This window comes from Diuraphis noxia, unplaced genomic scaffold (assembly GCF_037042655.1).
Source record: "Diuraphis noxia isolate RWA-SAM2 unplaced genomic scaffold, SU_Dnox_SAM2 contig0002, whole genome shotgun sequence".
Lineage (NCBI taxonomy): Eukaryota > Metazoa > Arthropoda > Insecta > Hemiptera > Aphididae > Diuraphis > Diuraphis noxia.
The window spans coordinates 10,518,281-10,526,599 of NW_028301712.1; positions in this window are offsets into that span (position 1 = coordinate 10,518,281).

An 8,319-nucleotide genomic window follows, 5' to 3' on the forward strand; every position below is an offset into this window, starting at 1 on the left:
CGTTGTCGAATGCGAATCGTCCTCATATAATATTATTATGCCGTAGGTAAAATCGATCTCACATCGTACCCGACGACATCACCATTAGCATTTAAATAGTTGCGTATACTTACCTATAGTAATAAATAATAATATACAAAAACACTGCGCTTGGTGTTAAAGCGTCCACTTTTGAGTTAGCTATTTAGACATCGTAGATAATCAGGACATCGTTAATACTGGGAGTAATTTTATCTTGTTTGGGTAGTAACAGCATTTTAAGGAGTTTTTGTATTGTCCACTCCATACTTAACATTCACTTGTTTTTTTAAATTTTAATTAGCTTTTGATTTTTTAAATTAATATCGATAAAAATATTTTTTTTTGGTAAAAAATTGAAATTGTAATACAAGGTTCTTTATAACATGTTTTCGTAAGTGGAAATTAAAAAAAAAAGTTAAACATAATTCTGAATTCACGATCCTATTTTACGTGCGTCTGACAAAATTCGTAAAAATCACAAAAATTGAAAAATCCACAAATTGTTTCAAACTAGAAATTCATAGAAATATATATTTTTATATCTAAGGTTTGAAAATTTAATATTAAATTCATCATAAACTTGTTGTTTACCTTTATCAAAAAAAAGTGTCTGCTGGAAAGTCAAATTACATTTTGAGAGCGTTTGAAATTTTACAACATTGGATATTCACTTGATTTCTCGTGGAATGATTTTTTTATTATGTTGTTATAAATAAACGAACAAGTTGATACTAAATGTACACACAATGTTTATTTTATTATATCCTATAACTTGGTCAAATTTTCAAAATATGTTGAGATCTTTTGAGCTGTTTATGAACATTTTAAATTTTAAACTTTTTTCGATAAATGTCATTAAAATGTTTTCATTGGGTCAAAAAGCTTGAAAGTTTGATACAAAACTTCTGATAATATATTATATTGTTTCAATAACAGTCGCAATCATTTTTATAAGCATTTAACATTTTATAAGTTCAAATTTTGACAAAATTAATTAAATTCAAAGTTTACTTATTATTATGCAGTTAAAAATGTATAATTTTTTCAAATTTTATAGCTAAGGATTGAAAATTTAAAACAACGTTGCATTTAAGTACTAAGTAGTTAATTCTGTAACCAACAAATTCAAAAATATATAAATACGATTTTTTTAATAGTTATTTTGCGTTCTAATTTGAATAAAATTATACTTATTTAAACCAAGAATAATGATTTTATTTATTTCGTTGTAATTTAAAAATATTATTAGAAAGTACTTGAAAATTTTGGAGTAGGTATATTATGATACGGTTAATACACTTCAATCACAATGTAATTTCAAATTTTCGACAAAAATTAATTCAACCTATGATAGTACAATTATTATGTCTATAATAATGTAGTAATAATAATTTTAATCACACTAATATCATAAAATATACCTATTTAGTTATAATGATTTTATATCATTTAATTCTAATTTTAACTATTCATTACCTACCGTAACTTTTTAAAGTTTAGACACCTAATGTGCAGCAGAGCCAGAGCGTTACCCACTTACCCGCTTTTTTTTTATATAACTATATTGAACAACAACTACTTATGAATGTGAATTACGATTTACAATAATGTATAGGTAATAATCGAAGAATTTAAAACTATGAGACTAGCGCTGTTTAGCGAACAAATTATAAGATGACGAAAATAATTTTATTCGGTGTCCTGTAATAATTTTAAAAATGTTTGATAAAATATTTTAAATTTAAGTTGTTTTCATGATAATAATTATTATGAAGACAACTGTACCTATTAATAATTACGCGGAGAGTAAAATAAAAGGTGCATATCTGTGAAAATTACCGGGTCTTAAAATTCCTGTATTTCTCTAATTTTTTTTTTTTTTTTAGTTTTTTCTGATTATTTTGAAAAGTACTGAGAACTTTTCATTTTTTCCTTACAAAAGTACGCACTAAATCCGATTTGGTACAAGCAGGTCTGGCCCAAGGTATTTTGACGCCATGGGTAATTTATTGAAATTAATCAAATGCTCCATAATACATTTAATACTTTTTATACTTACCTACATATTTTGTTTGAAATTCTTATATTTATGGATAGGTAAGGGATAGGTATCGGCTGTAACATATACTTTTTTGGTTTTCCCGAGTTAATGATTATGTATCATTGTACATTATTTTTTAATTATTTGTAATATAATAATAAAAACTGGAAATCGGAGTAAAATCTATAAAAAAAAATATATAACAGAATATTCTGTCATAGATAATTTAGTCATTTAGCTATATATAGTATTGTCAATTTGAATAAATATTACGCTAAAATGTATAAAATATTCGTATATTAAAAGCGCCCCTAAAAAAATAGCGCCCCGGGCAACCACCCGGTTCGCCCGTATCTTGGGCCGGCACTGGGTACAAGAAACCACACCCAAATGCGAACATCGAAGACTTTTTCTTTTATAAATTGTGGACCTACATATGCACACAAAAAAGACATAGGTACATCATTGTAAAATCAATACATTCATCGCTCCACCCATAATCTAAAATATATTGTGTCATTCAAAAAAGTTTTAACACGACAACGATAAAAAAATTGTATGATCATAATTTTTTCCTCCAAAATAATAACAATACCATCACAGTCAGTATCTGTAACATTTAATTACGTAAATATAGTTTTTTTTTTTTTTAAATATGTTTAGAGGTTTCGTAATATTAATTACGTTTATTTCCCCAGCCCCACCCATAGAAAATTGAATTTTCTGGGTAAACCGGTGCCGTACAAATTCCGGAAAAGGTCGTACAAATGATGGCGTGTTAAATATTGGTGTAGAAAAATTTAGAAAATTTGATATGGGTGGGACTGGGGAAATGTACGTATTATATTAATTAGTTTATAGACATTTGAAAGGATCGCCTTGTATTATAATATGTACCTAATAAAATAAATAATTATAGTGAACATACTATTATATATAATATATATACAATAACTATTATATAATTATCGTGACAATATTTAAAAAAAAGTGACAAGATAAAAAAAACTGAACAAAATATATTAGCACGACTAATACACAGCTGAACTTTTGGCGTTCGAAGCATACACCCTTCTCTGCTCACCCGCTACAGAGTACTGTGACAAAACACGGAATCACTACCCATATATTTTATTCTATCATTATGTTGTATACCCGAAGCCGAATGTCGTTATTTCATTTTTGACACATATATAGATACTATGTATTATTATATTGATGTGCGACTAAATAATTTATACACGGTGGTATTTACTTTTCCATCATACAATATATATTATACACCTACCTCTGCACGACCATTATTATATTGGTTATAAGGTTAGCGCTCAGGGCTGTTGTACATAAGTGACAAGTGTGTGTGCGTGTGCGTGTGTGTGTGTGTGTGTGTGTGTGTGTGTGTGTGTGTGTGTGTGTGTGTGTGTGTGTGTGTGTGTGTGTGTGTGTGTGTGTGTGTGTGTGTGTGTGTGTGTGTGTGTGTGTGTGTGTTTGTGTGAATAATGCATATTGTATGCCGTTCGTTATATCTCTGTGTATTTTCATGTCTTGTTTTTTACCATGTTTTTATATATGTTTCAATTTTTTTCTTTCGATTTTCCCCATTGCGTATAGACCGTCGACGTGGCGGCCAGCGCGTATATATATATATATATTATACCTTGTTAAGACTATTTTATTTTTTTGACGTCGTTAACTTCGTTGGAAACTTTTTATCCATACTGCATAACTTAGGTAGATACATAATATAGGTACCTACTGTTATTTGTGTGAAAAATCCGCCGACGTGAAAGTCGAAACGACACAGATAAGTATATGAGTCAACAGTTGATTAGTGCGAAAAATGCTCAATTGCTGTCAAAATGACAAAGCGTTTTTGATGCCAACAGGATTTCTTGAGAACATAATATTCCGTAAAATAATATATAATATATACCTATATATATATATAATTATGTACTATAAACCTGCAGGTGAAACTATTACCTGTAATAAATAATAATGATTAATAATATATAGGTACATGATATTATATATACATATGTAGTATATACCCATATCCTATATGGTTCAAGTACTACTATATTATGTTATGCCATTATATACTTATAAAGCACTACCTATATAACATAATATTATATTTTACATAAATAATAGTGTTCTTACCAAAATGGTTTAGCATGTGATATCATACAGAGCGATTATTTTATTGACAAAGCGTTCGTTTCAATTACTGTGTTCATTTGTTGGAATTAATATAATATATTATTTTTTCAATGACAGTTTAATTTTATTTCATAATCCGTTGCAATATTTTTTTTTCCCAATACCTACTTTAACGTGTCTACTTACCTATATGAAGTCGAATCAGAGCCAATAGTTTTTATATACACATTTTATGGGTAAAATGGTTAGAAGCTTCATTGTCATTACTAGCTTGATTTTTCGATGAGGATATTCTGCTTTAGGATGATGTGTATTTCAATTTGGTTATTGTCGATAGTTTTCAGCATGCTTAACAAATCGCATAAATACACTCAAGTATCCGTACAATAAGCAGCAATTTGTATGTATATATTGTGTGCACGTGCTATAAATGTACAGATGTATGTATTTAGTATTTATACTAAAGTCTGATGAGTATAACATTCTGCAGCAGCAGCAGCAGCAGCAGCGACAGTGACGTCCTCGTACTTTTAATTTTTATCGCGAATGAAGTATCTGTGACTAAATCGAACATAGTTTATTATCGTCGTCGCATGTACAAATAGTTCAATATATAGGTTGCTTCAATAAACATGATCGTCCCCATTTTGGTAAAAATGCAGGTGTCGTTTTCTCTGTAAGTTATATACAGTAAATTATTCATTTGAAAATACGAGTAATTGATCCGTCTAAATCAAAATTTGAGCGAGTAGTGCAGTTTGAGTAATTAAGAAAATAAGAAGTGTATACTCACAATAATAGTCATTAAAAATAGTGTTAAAAAACTACAAATAATAGACGATATATTTAATGTAGCATCTACCCAGGACCAGTGTTGAGGGGACGGGGGTGGGCAAGCGAGGCATTTGTTGTGGGCCTCGCGCGTTAAAGGGCATCGCGTTTAAAATTTACATTGAAAAATATTTTAACGGAAATCGTATAATATAGGCTATAAGCTGTAGGTGACTATATGGTTATTGGTTGAATAAGTTTTGACCAGGGCCTCGCAAAAGGCAGCACTGGCCCTGTACATACCTATATATTTATTATAATTTATAGTCGGACAATTAAGTAGACCTATATACGATGTTGGTCGATTCGATTGATATTATATTAATTTTCGAATCATCATAGGCCATCATAAGCCCACAATCGTCGTATATTAAAAACCCACCATACCGTGGACCTATTTTTATTGTTATTTCTTAATGTATATACCTATATTATAATAGTACCTACGCAGAGTAAACCATCTGTTTCAAAAGCTACTCACGTTGAAATGCAATTAGGATATATCAACATTAAAAAAAAAAAAAAATGTTTACTTAACGATTAACCGGAAATAATGGTTATTCTCATTTGAAAATATAAATATATTAAGTTATGGGATATTTCACCACAGGATGCTCTTTTTGAATGTTAAAAATACACTAGAAGCCGCTTATTAGAAACACGGATGATCCAATCGCGTAATTGAAACAAAATGTACCGGGACGGATCGGCCGTATATTAGAACATTGAAAATAAATCGGATTATTGAAACATCACATCGGTTATTTGAAACAATTGGGCGAAGGTCAGTTGACATATTATATACACTGGTTATCCGTGCTATAACCAATTTTGAGCAGCATTATTGATATGAAAATATGATCGATAAATATTTTAAATAATATACATTTGTATATACTTTTTTAAATTATACAATGTACATACATAGTTAAATATTATACATACATGCATACATTTTTCGTGTATTTTTTATTTTTATTTTTTCATAGTACAAATCAAACCAATCGCTTAATTGACATGTTTCACTTTGGTCCCAAAGTGTTTCTAATAAGCGGCTTCTACTGTACGTATATATCTATTGTACAAAATCCAAGTACTCACAGGCGAAAATAACTAATAAACAGTTCATCAAAATAATGGTATATACTTACACATATTTAAAAATTCCGAGAATCGGGGTTAGAATAAATTCACTGCCAAATGAAATGTCGTGGGCGGGGGTGGGTGTATGTTTGGTAAATCACGCGTTCACGCTGTATATATAGCCCACGAATCACATAATATGTATATTAATAGTCATCAATGCTGTATGCGATACGTCGATGACATATATATATATATATATATACTTACGCGGTAATCGAGAACCTATACATATATCGACTCGATTTCTACACATAATATGGCTTACCACTAGCGGTATATAGGTATACACATATATATACTATATAAATGTATATTATGTTCGGATAAATATCGGGTTCGCTAACGAGAAGTCGTACACTGCTGGTTGGTTTCGTCACTGGGTGAGTTCATTTGACATACCTCGACAGCCGCAATGATTATTATACAGGTGCGCTGCGGAAAAAAACCACGCAACACGTCTGTATTTATAAATTTTATCATGGTAGAAGGATGTTTACCGCAGCGGTATATAACAATAACGTATGTATAGTACATCAATGCAGTATATATATATTATTTTAATAATTCGGATGATTTCACCTATATATGACTTCGTACACGAGCCTTGTTAATTATGATATACATATTAATATATATCATAATATACGTATATATAATATATACGAAGTACCTATTCTTTCAGTACAGGTATTTCGGTATTATGATGCATCTCTCGTATAGGACTATTGACGCACGACGACTACCAATCGTCACGATTATAATACAACCTACCCACTGTATATAACACAACACACCTCTCTATACCTATTTAACCTATCTAACACACACACACACACACATATGTATAATCGTGCATAAATTAATACATCAATAACGAATTTCCGTTTCGGTTTCGGCGATGGCGGACAAATGTGCCGGTCGCCGGTCGGTCGTGATGGAGTGTCATGAAAGATATACCATAACGATAGCACCGAGAAATAAGAATAAAAAATATTAAAGTCATAACTAACGTGACCATAATTTTTTTTCTTCAAAGCGGGACACCTGTACATTTTAATAAGAAAACCATATAATTTTGCGTAAAATAACAATTTTTTTTTATTGAAAAATAATAAAATAAAATAATATATTAATCATAATAGACTCTTAACAATAAATGGACTACGGGTTTTAGACGTTTTAGTGTTTTACAGTATAATATATAAAATATGTAGGTATACGGCATATACTGTTAAATGTATAGGTACAGTATAAATGTATGATTGTGATATGCGATCAATAAATACCTACCACATGTCGACTTTTCTTAAAGCGGGACATTTTTAGGTTTTTTGGGGACAGCAGGATGTATGGCCACGTTAGTAATAACTCGGAACAAAAAACACGGTAACCGTAAACCATACATAGTAGGTTATACAATTATTCTCTGCGTGTCCAATACTGTTCAATGGTTTTTTATGTTTTAGTAAAATCGAATTGACTCGTTTATTGTATAGAAGTTTATCATACACCCAGTTAGTAAAGATATAAATTGTTCGAAAATTAGATTCCACACTTTTTTCATTTACATTAAGGTAATAATATTTAAAATTGAAAACACAAATCATAATAATATTATAATATATTGTATTTACTTTTAATTTTAATCCAAACATACAACGCCTTCTATACTATAGAAAAATAAGACGTATCGCCCTCAGCTTGAATACAAATATAGTTGAGCGTAATTTAAAATTATGGAGTTGCAAATAATATTAGTATTTTGTTAATGTGGAGATATAATATAGAGGATTGAGTTGAATAAATATGTGAATAGGTTAATTTAAAACGCACGATGGGTTATCTTCGTCATATACTATATAGCGCACACATAGCAAATATATAACGTTCAGAACATTCTGTTTTTTCACTGTTGTTACCTACTTATTTTTAAGAGTACGTCAGAGCACTAGCTATTTCATATTTGTTTACTCTTTCTTTGACCCACGAGCAACATTAGTAATTTTGCGTGGAGAGCACAATCGGGTAAATTTTAAAGGTAAGAGTATTCGGCGAGACACGATTGCGCTGATGGTGTTTACCTTTTTACCCGCAAAACACCGTGAAAATATAGGCGT